Source organism: Capra hircus, chromosome 29 (genome assembly GCF_001704415.2).
Source record: "Capra hircus breed San Clemente chromosome 29, ASM170441v1, whole genome shotgun sequence".
Lineage (NCBI taxonomy): Eukaryota > Metazoa > Chordata > Mammalia > Artiodactyla > Bovidae > Capra > Capra hircus.
The window spans coordinates 22,706,966-22,724,384 of record NC_030836.1 but is presented as its reverse complement, the minus strand read 5'-3'; the positions used below and the strand labels follow the sequence as shown (position 1 = coordinate 22,724,384).

Sequence of the window (17,419 nt, the reverse complement as noted above, 5' to 3'; positions counted from 1 at the left end):
TGCTGCCATCGTCTTTGCAAGGTCTCCTTTAATCTCTTTTCTGCTTATAGTTCTGTTACCTGCTGAACAGAGGAAGTTAACAGATAGAGTTCTTCACCTTTAAGACCTTATACCTTTCATGAAATCCAAACAACTGATCAAGAATGTAATTGTTTCCATGAGAACCTTAACCAATCCAGTTATTTCATGTCATGTGGACTCAGCTGAATTCTTAATGCTGATTTGAGCTGACCCAGAGGGCAAGCATTCTGACCATGGGTTCTCAAAGTTCAGAATGCTGAATTAGAAAGTGGAAATTTGATTTTGAAAATCCATTGTTTCTGCTTACCGCGTGTCTTTTTTTCCCTAAAGGTTGCTGCTAAGAACCAATCAGTGTTTTTATAACTTCTGCCCTGAGATGGGCTCTGAGGCAAAGATGCATTAGGGAAGAGTAAGCACATAGCTTGTCCATTGCAGTCTTGGTATTACTGTTGAAAGGCGTGCAGTGTAGTGGTTGCAGGCATAGACCCTTGAGCCAGACTCCCTGCAGTCAGATTCCAGCTCTGCATGACTGCCAGATCTTATCTAAACTGTACCTCAGTATTTTTCGTGTGTAAAATGGAAATGGTCATATGTTTCTGCATACTCATCACTCTATTTCATACTCCATCCCTATTCTTTTTATTGTTAAAGCAATGATTTGCAACTTTACAGAGAGCTTTGCATTTATCCTGGGTCTTCATATACTTCCTTTACTCCATGGCCAGGAACTTCTGTATATATGCAACTCATAGTAGATAGATGTTATATGAATAGGAATAGATCAAATGGCTCTTGTTATTGGAGATAGAAAGATATAAATTTGATGTATGTGATATTACATTTGTGGGCTAAAAACAAAACTTTCACTTTTAAAAACTGTATTTGATATCAATAAATGTGGGATGCGCAGCTTTTTGTTCACGAAAGACCATAGCGATCACTTCGTTGATGCAATTGACCACCATGGTGTCACACGCTTCTGTACCTTTGCACGCGCCGACCCTCTCTGGGAGGAATGGAGCAGAGCTCTGACTCAGGGATGACCCTCTCTTTTCCTGATCATGCTGATTCGAAAATGAATTTCTGCTCATTTCCCTAACTTCAGCTCAGATTTCACCAGATCGCCGTGAAGCGTTCTTTGAGAGCTTCATAGGAGCTATCAGCCCTCTCTGCTGACTCTGGAGCTTCTATCCTGGCATATGCTTCTGTAGCTGTTCTACTGCTCAGTTCATTGTTCTTGTACTAGTCTGTAAACATAAAGCAAGGTTTATTGTTCTGTCTCTCCAGCAAGAATAATTGCTGTTCAGTAAATGAGAAAATGCAACCATAGTTCATCTGTCCAATAAAGAAATACAGTCATAGAAAGGGTAACACCTTGCTTCTGGCCTCACAGCTTATTTGGTACAAGTAGAGACACAAGCCTAGGTCAAAGGTGACCCTACATCCCAAATGCCAGGGACAACCCCACTTTATGCCTATTCTGATGTAATTACCAGCCATGCCCTGTCACTGTCATAAATGTCCCTGCTAGGATGACAGATGTCGTGGCCACCTCACCTACTGATTTCTCTCTGCCATGCTGAGTGGTGTGCCTGGGGGAGCAGAGCTCTGCCTCCCCGGGGATGCACTTTCTTCATCCATGAACTGATCCCAGCTCTGCACAGGAAGACATTCGTGAGCTGGAGTCCTTGGCAAAGAACTAAGGTTGTTTTTATTAGTAACATTTTAAAGTTGGATAATCGTTCATCTGAATTCCCTTTCATGTCCTCACTAAAAATAGCTTTGTAAATGAGTCTTACTAAGAACAGGAATCTGACCAGCATTTGGGATTGTTTGTTTGTTTTTTTTCCTCTTGGTAATTGAAAGCACTGTTGGTTCAGAATATTTCTTGGCATAATAGATGTATAAATCTGATCGTATCACTTTCTTGTTATATTCTTCTAATGCCTTCCCAGTAAATGTAAAATAAATTTCTAACTCTTCGCATGGTCTTTCCTCCAGGCTTTAGGTGACATTGTCCCTGTCCACTTTTGGGCTTTCTCTTATATGTGTTAGCCTTTCTGATCTTTTCAAGTCTTGCACGTGACAGTGAAATCACCTGATTTTAGGGCCTTTGCCTTTGCTGGAACACTGTCTGGAACACTCAATATCTGTTTTCTTGCATGTTTTTAAAATGAAATATAGCTGATTTACAATGTTGTGTTAATTTCACATGTATAGCATGCCTTGTGTTAAGTTGCTTCAATCATGCCTGACTCTTTGCAACCCCGTAGACTGTAGCCAGCCAGGCTCCTCTGTCCATGGGATGCTCCAGGCAAGAATACTGGAGTGAGTAGCATGCCCTCCTCCAGGGGATCGTCCCAACCCAGGGATCGAACTCATACCTTTGATGTCTCTTGCATTGGCAGATGGGTTCTTTATCACTAGCACCGCCTGGGAAGCCTGTGTATAGCGTAGTGATTTTTTTTTTTTCTTTGAAGATTATATTCCATTATAAGATACTGGAAATAATTTCTGGTGCTATACAACAAATCCTTGTTATCTATTTTATGTATAGTAGTTTGTATCTGTTAATCTCATACTCCTATTTGTCCCTCCCTCCTTCCACTTCCCTTTTGGTATCCCAAAGTTTGTCTTCCATGTTTGTGAGTCTGTTTTGTAAGTAAGTTCATTTGTATCATTTTTGTTAGATTCTACATGTAATTGATATCAGATATTGTTTTTCTTTCTCTGACATATCACTTAATATAATGTTCTCTGCATCCATCCATGTTTTTGCAAAAGGCAGTCATTTGTTCCTTTTTATGACTGAGTAATATTCCATTATGTATATGTGTGTACACACATATATACCACATCTTCTTAAGCTGATCATTTCTTGATGGACACTTGGATTGTTTCCATATCTTACCTTTTGCAAATAAGTGCTACTATGAACATTGAATGCATGTATCTTTTCACATTAACGTTTTTGTTTTTCCAGATATATACCCAGGAGTGGAGTTGCTAGATGATATGATAGTTCTGTTTTCACTTTTCAAAGGAACCTCCATACTGCATTCCACAGTGCATGCGTGCATGCTAAGTCACTTCAGTCACGTCCAACTCTTTGTGACTTTATGACTGTGGCCCATGAGGCTCCTCTGTCCATGGGGATTCTCTAGGCAAGAACACTGAGGTGGGTTGCCACGCCCTCCTCCAGGGGATCTCCCGACCCAGAGATCAGACTCATGTCTCTTGCATCTTTTGCATTGCCACGAGGGTTCTTAACCACTGAGCCACCAGGGAAGCCCATTCTCCAGTGGCTACGCCAATTTACATTCCACCAGAAGCGTAGGAAACTCCCCTTTTCTTAATAGCTTGTCTGCTGCTGCTGCTAAGTCACTTCAGTCATGTCCGACTCTGTGCAACCCCAGAGACGGCACCCTACCAGGTCCCCCGTCCCTGGGATTCTCCAGGCAAGAACACTAGAGTGGGTTGCCATTTCCTTCTCCAATGCATGACAGTGAAAAGTGAAAGTGAAGTCGCTCAGTCGTGTCCGACTCTGTGCGACCCCATGGACTGCAGCCCCCCAGGCTCCTCTGTCCATAGGATTTTCCAGGCAAGAGTACTGGAGTGGGGTGCCATTGCCTTCTCCGACACCTTGTCTAGTACTTACTATTTGTAAAGCTCTTTCTTCATTTAGTTCTTAGCTCAAATGCCACTTTTTTGAGGAGACTCTCCCTGGCCATTTTATCTGAAGTAGTTGCTTCATTGTATCACTCTCTTTTATGCCTTTTACAGCATTTTTTTGTTTTCATATATTTTGTACATATGGGTATGTGTAACTGTCTCCTGCCACAAACGTACAGATCCTTGGGGGCAGAAACCTTGTCTGTATTTCACCACCGTACATTCGTTGCTTTATCGTGTACACACAATGTAGGCATTCCATGCATATGTGTCAAATGACTGAAGGAATAGATAGAACTCTATCAGGACAAGTTTATTTTGTATTGGGACTGACACAACTAGTTGGGTAGATTGCAGTGAGTAACGTAAGATGCTAAACATCACAACATAATGTAAGTCTTTTGTTTCCGAAAAAAAGTATTTATTAAGGACAACCATTACACCAGTACTGTGTTAAGCCTTCTGGGAATATGGGCTTGAAGACGATAAGATCTCTGTTCTTGGGGGGTTTATAACTTGAAATATTCTAAATCATAATAACGTATCTTAATAGCACTGAAAATTAGCACATAAAATAAGCTGTAAATAATATCAGCTACTAATGCTTACATTTAAAAGCAATAGTGGCATCTAAGACAGTCTTCTTTTAAGTGTTTTAGGAACATGCACTCAGCTATGCTTTTTCCCCAGATAATAGCAGGAATAGCATATGTTGGAATCTAAAATGTGGCAGTTGTAGGCTTTTAAGGGAATAGTCACATGTCACTCCATGCCATTTTTCTTAGATGAGGATAACACCTGCTGTATTGACTTCATCAGTTACTGTAAACATCTAATGTTAGTAGTGTCATAAAGAACAGCACCCTTGCAAGATTTCCCATTGCCTCTTTCTCCTAAAGTCTACTGATCATACAGTTGAAGAAATGACTAGTTTCGGTATTGAAGAGACAGACAGAATCATCCTTCTTGAGGAGTTTATCAGAGTCTTGTTTGTTTCCCTGTCTTGCTCTCATTTGCTTGTTTATAATTCCAGGAGAGATGGACACACAAAGATTTACTAGCTAGTATTTATTGGGACGATCCTCTGGAGAAGGGCATGGTTACCCACTGCAGTATTCTTGTCCGGAGGGTTCCATGAACAGAGGAGCCTGGTGGGCTACAGTCCATGTGGTCGCGAAGAGTTGGACACGACTGAGCGACTAACACTTTCATTTTTTGCATTTATTGAAGATGACAGCACTGCCTTGTTACTGTAGGGTCCAGTGTACTCTGTGTTTGGATGCAGTGGTGGGAGTCTGACTCTCAGTATTAACATAGAAGCTCTGAGCAGTTCCTTTTTATCCAGGCGTAGCTATCTTGGTCATTTGGAAATGAAAATATATATAAATAATACCATGTATGAAGAGCAGGATTTTTTGAAAATGAAAGTCTAACTCCCTTGGATGTTAGTCAGTCTATGTTTTGCTTCTGCCTTTGAATCTTTACTTTCCTCTGCTCCCTCTCACGCTTAACATGGATTCTCAAGCCTCCTCAAATATTTCTTCCAGTCTTTTCAAACCCTGCAATCTTTACTCCTTTGCTTGTATGCTTTTCTCTGACTGTCTCTCTATCCCACTTTCTGCTTGTCAAAATCCTGATGACATTTTACCCCCTGAACCAGGAATTCTTAAATTTGCTTCACAGTAGATTCACCTGCATAGCTTTTTAAATATACTTACAATGGGATATCACAAAACTAGAGATTCTAATTCAGTCGGTCTGTTACTGGATAGATGGAAGTCATTTTTTTAATGTCTACAAGTGAGTGAAAAAGTTACCTTAAAAATCAACATTCAGAAAATGAAGATCATGGCATCTGGTCCCATCACTTCATGGGGAAGCAATGGAGACAGTAACAAACTTTATTCTTTTGGTCTCCAAAATCACTGCAGATGGTGACTGCAGACATGAAATTTAAAAATGCTTGCTTCTTGGAAGAAAAGCTATGACCAACCTAGACAGCATGTTAAAAAGCAGAGAAGTTACTTTGCCAACAAAGGTCCATCTAGTCAAAGCTATGGTTTTCCCAGTAGTCATGTATGGATATGAGAGTTGGACCATAAAGAAAGTTGAGCACTGAAGAACTGATGCTTTTGAACTGTGGTGTTGAAGAAGACTCTTGAGAGGAGAGAGAAGACTGCAAGGAGGTCAAACCAGTCAGTCCTAAAGGAAATCAGTCCTGAATATTCATTGGAAGGACTGATGCTGAAGTTGAAACACCAATACTTTGGCCACCTGATGCGAAGAACTGACTCATTGGAAAAGACCCTGATGCTGGGAAGGATTGAAGGCGGGAGGAGAAGGGAATGACAGAGGATGAGATGGTTGGATGGCATCACTGATGCGATGGACGTGAGTTTGAGTAAACTCCGGGAGTTGGTGATGCACAGGGAAGCCTGGTGTGCTGCAGTCCATGAGGTTACAGTCGGACATGACTGAGTGACTGAAATGAACTGAACAAGTGATTAGAAAGAATTTTAAATTAACAGAGACACTCTCATAGCTCTCTAATAATAATAAAATTGCCTACCTCTTATATGTTGTCATAGCCATGTGTTTGCACCTGTTTTATGGAACTTATCGGATTAAGTTTGTTGTCTTCATTGATTCTTTATAACCTATAGACATGTAGCTATTCTTTGGGATGTGGCACCTCTTGGCGCCCGTTATGGTCTCCTCTACGGGACTCGGTTGCATGAAGTAAGTTCCCAGACTCTGGAGTCTGCTCTCTGGTCACTGTAAACAGCTTGGTGAGGACTTACTTGTCAGAACAGCTGCTGCAATCGGTGTGAACATGCAAAGCAAGATAAACAACCAGAAAATGTTCCACTGGAATCTCTTGAGAAGGGGGTTTCACTTTTTATTGATTGATGTGTCAGAGGTGATTGAAGTGGTCTACGAATGATTTGGGCTCTGCTGTCATTGCCCAGTGCCTAGTTCTCATAGGAGTGGAAATAAAAAGAGGCAGAGGCAGGAGATGCCCCCCTATGATGAACCTTATTGGCGGGTGGAGGATTATGAAGCCTTAGCGAGTAACGGTGTGATACATACAGAAGAGGCCGGTTTCAAGTACATATGGGTTTGCTGGGATTCAGATTCCAACTAGGCCACTTTCTCGCTGAGTTGCATTCGGCAAACTATTTAACCTCTCTAAACCTTAGTTTCCTCCATATACGATGATTAAATAATATTTCCTCATGGATTTTTTTTTGGTAATACAAGTGCTTCTATATGCAAAAAATCTTAGCAAGTAGCAGATAGTATGAGTCAACATTTAACTGTCCTTCTTGTCTGTCGGATGAAGACAGCAACAGTGATTCTAACAAGAGCTAACATTTATGGAGAGCTTACTTTCTGCCAGGCACTGAGCAATTTACAGAAGTGCCAACTTCATAAATTGATGTGAGGATTAAATAAGTTAACATAAGGGAAAAAACCATTCAGCAGTTGTGGTTTAAGTGCTTAGTAAATGTGAGCCATTATCTTGAACCAAACCCCTATACTATGTGTCAGGGAACCTCACGCATTATCTAATTTAGTTCTTATAACTACCTTAGGAGGCAAGCCCTTTTACTATTGTCATTTTAAAGGAGAGGAAAATAAAATCCCAAGGATTAAGGTAACATCCCAAATTCCAGTCAGTAAGCAGCACACAGAGGCCATAATCCCAGTGCCTTTGATCCCAAACTTCTGCTTTTAATATGTTAACATTGTAAAGCTGTCTGGAAGTGGGGGGATCTGTGATGAGTCCACAGACAGGGGAGATGCTAAGCAGAGCAGTTGGGGGCCAATGAGACAAAGAGAGAAGGAGAATATGAGTGAGACCCGGACAAAGAGTTGCTATGTTCTGTCTGAATCAAGAGATTGGGGGATTGCTTTATCTAAGGGACTCAAGGACTGTGTAGTTAGTCCCTCCAGCTAGACCAGGGGCAGGATGTCAAGGTGGCAGGTTCTTGACAGTTAATCTGATAGCATCTAAGCCTTGACAGTAGTATCACCTGGCTATCCACTGAGACCATTACCTTCCCTGCATTTCTGATGATATGAATCTGAGTGAAAAAGGAAAGCAAGGGACGGGGAATCAAGAGCATGAGAAATGGTGCCAAGTAGATTTTTAACTAATTATGTTTGATCTTTCACTCATTCATTTATCCCCTGCCTCTTAATAGTAGTTACTATATACAAAGAAAGCACATTCAATAGACTTATTAACAAAGAAATATTTGAAAAATAAAGGAAACATACTAGCCATGAGAGTTAACAAGACATTTATGAATATCCTAACAGGCAGAGCAAAAAGGGAAGAAGCATGAGTTTTATGAGTTGTTCTGATCTGAAAGGAGTTGGCATAAAAAGTCTTTTAAGCAAAAATGGCTCAAATGTGCTTTCCCTCTGTTCCAGAGTAGAGATGTGCCAGGTGGTGAAAATATCTCTGTGGACCACAGTAATTCAAGCTAAGAAAATTTAAGAGACAGAGGCATACATATCCATCTCATAATATTCCTTGGATTTTCTCTCTTTGCAAACAATAGTATTTTCATTGATCACTGTTTCATTCCTTGCCAAAGTATTTTCTTGAAATAGCCCCTGTCCCTCAACCATCCTTGATAATATTTAATGATAGATACCTCATTAACTTCAAAATTGACATTTGTTGCCAAAGAACTTAAGATTTGGTTTTCATGCAAGTAATAAATGAATTATTATTTAAGGGACTTCCCAAAGGCAGATACCACCTGGCCCTGTCGCTGTTTTAAATAGCTTTATGCATTTAACTAGCAGTAGTGTGAAGTATGTGGGGCTATTGTTTGAGGACTCAGAGGACCTCAGCTGCATGAACAGAGAAACAGGGACAGATACCTCCTGGGTCTGGAAATAATATGGAAAAGGACTGGTATAGTCTGGACACAGAATAGAGAAAGAATGCTTCCCAACTTCAGTGGAGGAGATATTCTGGGTCCCCAGCAAAGGCCTTAGAGTGGGTATTAGCACAGAGCTGCAAATGTTAAATCATGAGAAACATGTCCTCTCAGACCTCTGCAAGTTTTCTGCTTCCCTGCACATTCAGCTGTGCACATATAAGCCTGGAGCTGCTTAACTGCAAGTTAAATTGGATATATTTGGGGGGCTTCTCAGGGAAGGCAAATGGCCTTCCTCAGTTTTGATGATAAACATTTCAAAAATAAAATTTTACAAAATGATGTCAGAATAATATTCATCTCACTAAACTCAGGTGTGAACCTAAGGTTCATTGGTCACCCTCAGCCTATCTGGGCTGACATACCAGGACTATGCAGTGTTATCCACTTCAGTTCTAAAATGAAAGACATTTCAGGGAATTATTCTATCAGACCTCAAACTAACTATAGAGAGTATGCTTTCAGCCACCTCTGGCCTGGATTAGTATCTTTTCAATGACAAACACTTTCCTAATGGAAGTGTGACCAGCCGTGGAGCAGATTAAGCAACTTGGAGCCATGCCCTGAAGCTGTGCAGAGTGTATGGAGAGCCAGGAATCTCAATTCTGATCTAAACGGAGATCACCTGGGCAATGATGAAGAGGAAGAAACTAGACAATTATTAAAAAACAACTCTTCACAAGGATTGTGATGCTGTTATACTTATTATATCCACAAAAATAAGCCTGCTGTGGTCTTATTAAGTTAGGTGCTAGGAAGGATGCAGAGAATTCACCCCTTAGGGACTTTAAAACACCAAGTTGGAGACAAAAATCAACAGACATGAAACAACCAATAGCGTTCTGATACAGGTTATCATCTTAGGTGTGTGTTAGTAACTCAGTCATGTTCAAATCTTTGCAACCCATGAACTGTAACCTCCAGGCTTCTCTGTCCACGGGATTCTCCAGGCAGGAATCCTGGAGTGGGTCGCGGTGCCCCTCTCCATGGGATCTTCCTGACCCAGGGATCAAACCTGGGTCTCTGGCATTGTAGGCAGATTCTTTACCATCTGAGCCACCAGAGAAGCCCTTAAAAGTAACTGTAAAATTATATGGTCAAAACTGTAAGTTTGTAGGTAATTAGGGAGGAGAGTAATCAGAGAGAAATGGAGAACAGTCAGACCATATTGCATGGGGGTGATTAGACTTGAAGGATGGAAAGGTTATGGAGTTTATAGATACAAAAATGAATATTAGTAATAGGGAAGATTATATGATTACTTCATATTCATAACTGATTTTATCCTCAAAACAACCCATCAGGTAGAATTTTGATAATCTCTGCTTGATGGACAAAAACTGAGGTACACAGATGTTTGATAAATTGCCTCTGGTCATCCAGCTATTAACTGGCAGATTTCTTCATCCAGAAAGTGTTCCTCAATATCCTTACTAAGAACTGTGTACATGTTTAATATTTTTGAAATATTAAACAACAGGAATATTGCTTGCTTTATTGCCCAATAAAGGCTTGCTACAAAAATGGTACTATAAAAGCCATATTTTTATGTACTGAATGCCAACCGTGTATCATTTCACTTTCAGGAATCCTTTATAGGTAGCAAATGAGGGGAAATAGATCAAGTGGCACAGCCATGTGTGAAAGAGCCCACGTTCTTTTTATTCCCTCAAAGGCCTCTGTCAGTTGTATATTAATTGTAGGTAATTTGTGAAAGGCTTAAATTAAGGTGTCAGTGGTGATCATTATTCAGATAATTGCCTCATTTTCTACTTGACTGTGTGCTAATAGATACACACCTGGTATAAAGCCCATAATTTTTCTTTTTTTTTGTTGGAGTATAATTGCTTTACAATGTTGTGTTAGTTTCTACTGAACAATGAAGTGAATTGGCTGTATGTAAACACACGTCCCCTTCCTCTTGGGTCTCCCCGCCATGGATAAAGAAATGTGGAATGTATATATACTATGGACTATTCAGTTCAGTTCAGTCATTCAGTCGTGTCCGACTCTTTGTGACCCCATGAGCCGCAGCACACCAGGCCTCGCTGTCCATCACCAGCTCCCGGAGTTCACCCAAACCCATGTCCATCGAGTCAGTGATGCCATCCAACCATCTCATCCTCTGTTGTCCCCTTCTCCTCCTGCCCCCAATCTTTCCCAGCATCAGGGTTTTTTCAAATGAGTCAGCTCTTCGCATCAGGTGGCCAAAGTTACTTAGCCATAAAAAGGAATGAAACTGGGTCATTTGTAGAGATATGGATGTGTATAGAATCTGGCATAGAGACTGAAGCAAATCAGAAAGAGAAAAACAAGTCTTGTGCGTTAATGTGTACATGCGGAATCTAGAAAAATGGTACAGATGAGTGTAATTTTTAAATTTAGTTTATGTGTGTGTACAGAGGAAATAAGATTACTCCACACCATTGTATTTTAAGGTTCATCACATATCTGTACAAAAGAGCGAGATCTAGGGTGATGGTCATCAAACAGGTCACCTGAGTGTATCAGTCATCAGTGCATTTCCATGCTGCGAGGTGGAGGCTGTGGGAACTTCCAATGTTGCTGCAAGGAATCAGGTCACAGACAGGCAGAGCCAAAGCTTGAGAGTCAGAAAGGCAGGGATACTGGAAGAGCTGGAGCTGGCTTGCACTCTGCTCAGCTGCTGGGGTCTGGGTGTTCACAGTTTCCTCTTCCCAGTTGTACTAAAAGCACAACCCTGCTTTGCAGGCCTGTATTTTTGACTAGAGCCTGGTTTCTGCCTGGCAAAAGAGAACAAGAACAAAGTAATTGTCACTGATTGAAGCTTTTCCTTCCCTGCAGTTAACATGAATTGTTCAAACCAGACTGGGGTGATGCTTTCAACAGAGCATTTATCAGAGTCTGGATCTTAGGACACTAATGCTGGGATATTTTTCAGCAGAGGCTTTACTCATAAATATGTTTGGGAAATTCTACACTATATAGAGTCAAGGTGCCTTATGAACTGCAGGACTTTTCAGAGCCTTTATGTTGAGAGTATCCAGAATTTATTTGGCTTTAAACCCTTTCCCCTCTTAAACATCCTGTGGAATTTGGCACTTTGCAGAATATACTAACTGAAAACTCAAGAATAAATATAGCCCTGTCTAATGTTTCTAGAAAACCTATTTGTTCAGTATCATTGAATAATGTGCTGTTCAAAATAGGGAGGGTTTTTTTTTTCCCCCCCTCAGTTCTGCAATGAAACATTTTTGGACATAATTGTTCCTTAAGTACCAGCAATTTTAATATTATTATTCATTTCTATTATTAATTAATTTTTCTATAAGACAATCATTTGAGTTTTTGTCTCTTGCATTCTTTTCCTGTGATTATTAACAATGTATTGAGTAATCTTACGTTTACTGTCGTGTATTGAGTAATCTTCTAAAGGCTTATTGGGGCATAGCTGTTTTGTCCCAAAGCTAAATTATCCCAGTCCTTATGTTTTTGACACCTTTTTTCTCCTTTGAATAAGTATATTTTATGTCTTTCATGTATTATAACCTAACTGGCACTTTTTTTTAATGATATTTAGAAGATTGCTTTCTTTTCTACTGTGTTAAATGAAGACTTGGTAGTTCAACGTTTCTGGCTACAGCAACTCAGAAGCAATAATTAGAAGCCAGCTGCCTCTTTAGGCTCTGGGGATATAAAGAAGGATGATACAGGTCTCCAGGGGCACTCCATGACGATTCCGTGTTGTGTGAGTCAACCCAATGGCAGTCTGAGAAAATGAAGCAAGTCGGATGGGAGCTGTGAGGAGGGCTTTCTTGGAGGCAGAGATGGGGTCATGCAGTGACTGTACAAGAGAGTAACAGTTGTGTGATACACAAAGAAAATGACTGATTTTCCCCCTAAAAAAGTGCAGTGGTGGGTTTCCTATAAGATCTTCTCCTTCAATGTGAACTTGGCATATTTAGAAAGATCAAGCAACAATAGAAGCATTTTGATTTTTCTGGCACAGGTTCTTGAAGCTAACACCATGCAAAATCCTCTTGATGAGTTTTAAATGACTTTTTTTGGTCCTCCTGAAGAGTTAGTACCAAATGAGTGACAATAGAATGACTAAGGGGGCAAGTATTTCTAAAAATCGTTCCGAACATTACTTCCTGTGAACTCAGGAAGCTGAGTTTCATAGCGCTTAGGGCAGAGGTTCTAGAAGTGGGACCCTTAGACCAGCAGTTTCATCAGCATCACCTGGGAAGTTGTGGGAAATGAAACTTCAACCCGACCCCAGACCTACTGAATAAGCAAACCTGGGAGTGGGCATGGTCATCTATTTTTTAATGCTCCCTCTTTAGTGGATTCTGACGTTCACTCAAGTTTGAAACCCAGTTTGTCTTTTATGTCACTGAAAGGCTTCAGAGGGTGTCCATGAATGCCCTGAACCTGCGTGCAAGTTTGTGTATATGTGTGTTCATGCCTCTTTTGGAGAAAGCAGAACCGTACTTTTCACTGGGGGTCTCAGAATAACACTGACTCCAACAATGTAAAAACCACTCCTGAAACATCAGGATCCAGCCTCAGTGTTCCCAGTCTGACTTTCCACCTGAAAATCTAGAATTCAGTCTCCGGGGTGGGGGGGAGGGGTCACCTGCCTTCCTTTCTCAGTTTCTGAGCACTGCGTGGAATTGGAATTCCATGTAGTTGTCAGCTTCTTGCTTCTTGAAGTGCAGTGTGAGCAATTGTTTCATTACAGAAATGTGTGGTTCGAATGTCTTAGAGCCAAAGACCTTATCTATGCTGCAATGTAGACATCAGCATCTACCACTTCTTTAAAATGAATATTGAATTGTTTTAGTCTGAGGTTATTCATGCCACTGTGAAATATCTACCTGTGGGTTTATGAGCAGAGAATTTTAACTATTGTACCCAAACCCACTAAAGCACTGTCAGCTTATGCTTTTTCAAAGAGCATGTATTGAGAGGGTCTGCTCTATGCCAGTCCTCATGTTAAGTCCTAGGCACAGTGTCAGGAATGAGGAGAGAGGAGATGGGCAAGGCAATTAAATACATAAATTTAAAAAAATTAAGAAAACAACAAACGCTTTATTTCTTTTAAAAGTCCTCTGTAGGTATGGACACATATCTTCTGTGACATCACTCAGCAATACAGACTAATGACTCTCTACACATGATGAAGGGCGCCATCTAGATCATGGGAATTCATTGATTTAGCAGGGAAGGCATTGGAGGGAGTCTTGCTAAAATTATTTGACCTGAAAGTGACACACATTATGTTTCCTTACAAGCTGTTGGCTGGAAATAGATATACAACCCAGTCTGAATTCATGAGTTTGGGGAAGTATAATCCTCTGTGAGTTCAGAAGTAGTAGTAAACCCTACATCTCTGTCACATTTCCATTCAATAAAAAGCTGTTTATCATAGTCAGAAAGAGAGAGTGACTGAAGGAAAAATGGCCAACTCCTGTTAGGGTTGCAGCGTGTGGAGAGAGCAGTGTATGTGGGAATTTTCACAGAAAATGTGATCTTTTTCATGGGATCTATAGGATGAGAAGGAAGTTTTCCAGGAAAACTAGATATTAAGGTTAGTATTCCAGGCAGGGATACTAGTCAGATGGGGAACAGGATCATGGAAGAGACCTAATTCTGTTCAAAAGGATGGTGAGATTTTCAATATGGGTGAAGTCCGTGATATATATATATGGGCATGTTACAGGTGAGGAAAGGCAAGAAAGGAGCCCTGGAAACAGATGGAGACCAGAGTATGAAGGAGCTTGTATTCTAAGCTAAGGAAGTTTTGAATTTTATTTCATAAATATTAGTGTCTCTAACAGTTATCTCTAAAACACTTGCTTTGTGGTGAAAACTCTGATGCTTTTTAAGTAGCTCTTCTTAATATAAAATGTAGCTATGTAAATAGCAAATCCCACAGTTTCAAACTCTCTGTCATACATGTGTCATTGTGATCATCTGCGCCTGTGCAATTTTGCTCCTCCTGTTCCTTTTGCTCGGAATGTTTTCTGAAAAAGTGAGGCCATCAAAATCAGCTGATTTTTTTATCATGATCATTACCAAGCAGCTCCTGTGTGCTAACATTTGTCCTGTAGTTTTCACAACAACTCTCCAGGTTTGGTATGATGTCTCATTTTATAGAAGGAGAACGTGAAGAACAGAGGTCTGTTCTTTGCCACACAATGAGCAATAATTTCTCAGCTGAGAAATTGATATGACTTATTAAAGCAGTTAGTTTTGGGATTCATATAAATATAGATTCAAATTCAGTTTTCTGCCAATTCCTAGATATATTACCTTAAAGCAACTCAAACTGGGGCATTTTCCTGCTAAAGCGCCCTTGAGATGATGAGAGAGTGGTGTGATCTAGTAATCTAATTTCTCTTTGAAAAGACCTAGGCAGGGAAAACAGAAACTTGCTAGTGTAATAGTCCAAGCAGTAGCAGTGGAAATGAGTGAATCAGTTACATTAAGGGTGGACAGTGAGCATTCAATCTACTCCAGTTAGTTCCAATGTTTTTTAAAGATGGATCTTGCCTTTGTTATTTTAGTATTACCTTTTACATGTAGTGTGCGCATGCTCAGTCACTAAGTCATGTACAACTCTTGCAACCCTTTGGACGATAGCTCTCCAGGCTCCTCTGTCCATGAGATTTTCCAGCTAAGGATACTGGAGTGGGTTGCCATTTCCTTCTCCCTACCCATGGATCATACCCATGTCTCCTGCATTGGCAGGCGGATTCTTTAGCACTAAGCTACCTAGGAAGCCTTTACATATAATGAGCACCATTTGATATTTGGAGGGTCTATGTATTGGCTGCTATGCTGGAGATTTACCATTAGGTCTTTGCAGAAAGTTCTTTCTCTGTGGACTTGGGAGCCCTTGTGTGAGAATGAGGGTTTAGCCTGGCTTGAAGTCAAGATGCCTCTATTTGTGTCCAAACTCTGAAATTTACTAGCTCTAAGCTCTAGCCATGTTCCTATATTTCTTATAGTGAGATACAGATATTGCTGAAAGAGTACACAAAGCTAGAAGAAGAATCTTACTTTACCCACAGTTTGAAGGCAAAATGATTTTTTCTGTCATAACAGTTCAGTTCAGTCGCTCAGTCGTGTCCAACTCTTTGTGACCCCATGAATCACAGCACACCAGGCCTCCTTGTCCATCACCAACTCCTGGAGTTCACTCACTCATGTCCATAGAGTCGGTGGTGCCATCCAGCCATCTCATCCTCTGTCATCCCCTTCTCCTCCTGACACAACAGTCCTGACTAAATGGCTGGGTTGAAAAAATAGCAGAAAAAAAACAAAAACAAAAAAACAGTTTTTAAAACAAAACATAAAGCCTCAAATACATTTCAGACCCATATTTTCCCCTTTATGTATGGCCAAGATTTAGAGAAGTGAATGTTCATTCTTTCCTATCATGGAGATAAACTTGGTAGAAACTAGGAAGCAATAGTCATTTGACCCTCTGCTATGGACTTCCCTGGTGGCTCAGACAGTAAAGCATCTGCCTACAATGCGGGAGACCCGGTTTCAATCCCTGGGTGGGGAAGATCCCCTGGAAAAGGAAATGGCAACCCACTCCAGTATTCTTGCCTGGAAAATCCCATGGACGGAGGAGCCTGGTGGGCTACAGTCCATGGGGTCGTAAAGAGTCAGACAAGACTGAGTGACTTCACTTTGGTTCTTTTGATGAAAAGTGATGGTAGTGCTAAATTTTTTGAAAGGACAAAATAGATCCTGATTTGAAAGGATTCTGAAAAATCTAAGGAGTAAAGGTGTAAGAATATGATAAATTACTGTTATTGTACATAATAAAGGGCTTCCCTGGTGGCCCAATGGTAAAGAATCTACCTGCCAATGCAGGAGATGTAGGTTCAGTCCCTGGGTTGAAAAGATCCCCTGGAGGAGATGAAAAGAACCCACTCCGGTAGTCTTGCCTAGGAAATCCCATGAACAGAGGGGCCTGTTAGGGTACAGTCCATGGGGGCATAAAAGAGTTGGATATGACTTAGCGACTCAACAATGACATATAATAAAGTATTGTCATTATACATAATAAAAAGATAGAAATCTGTTTCACAAAACATGTTAATCATGACAATAAAATGAGTCATGGTTGAAATACCAAAGCATCTGCAGGTTCCTAAAAAAGATACATGTAAAGAATTATTCACTGTTTGACTGCTCCATTAAAATATAACCTTCCCACAAGCAGGAATTTTGCCTGTTTTGTTTGCAGTAGTATTCCCAATACCTAGAATAGTGTACAGCATATCATAGGTACTCAATAAATATTTGTTGAATAAGTGAATTAATAAAAGGACTATCCGGGAAACCATGTCTATTATTAATGAGGGCATTGACCCCTACCTAACTGCTACTTACTCTGAGGAGCTGAGCTGGACCACAAATGAACTGTAAGAATTCCTTTTGTTTATACTGGAGCAGCCTGAGTCATGTCAAAGATAAATAAAATCAGACTCGAGTTAAAGCAGCAAGGACAGATTTTAATCAGTAATAAACTACAGCAGTAGAGGAGAGGGTCCACCATGAATTGAACTCAACTTTGATTTGTGCAGAGGGGACTGAGCATTCTAAAAGGAAAATGAGCAAGTCTGAAGAAGAAAAGTAGGGGCTTGAGGAGAATCAGGAAAGTAGAAGTTTATAAAAAGCAGAAAGGGGGTGTTGGTCCATGCGAATCCCATCTGGGTCTGTTCGCCAGCTCTTACTGCAGTTAGGTCTCTATTCACCTACAGAGA

The 17,419-nt window shown here is 40.5% G+C and overlaps 1 protein-coding gene across 2 annotated transcripts in view; it reads left to right on the top strand.

Moving 5' to 3' along the window:
• NELL1 (neural EGFL like 1) overlaps nucleotides 1-17,419 on the top strand; it is a 1,021,410-nt gene that overhangs the window by 951,002 nt on the left and 52,989 nt on the right. The window lies entirely within an intron of this gene.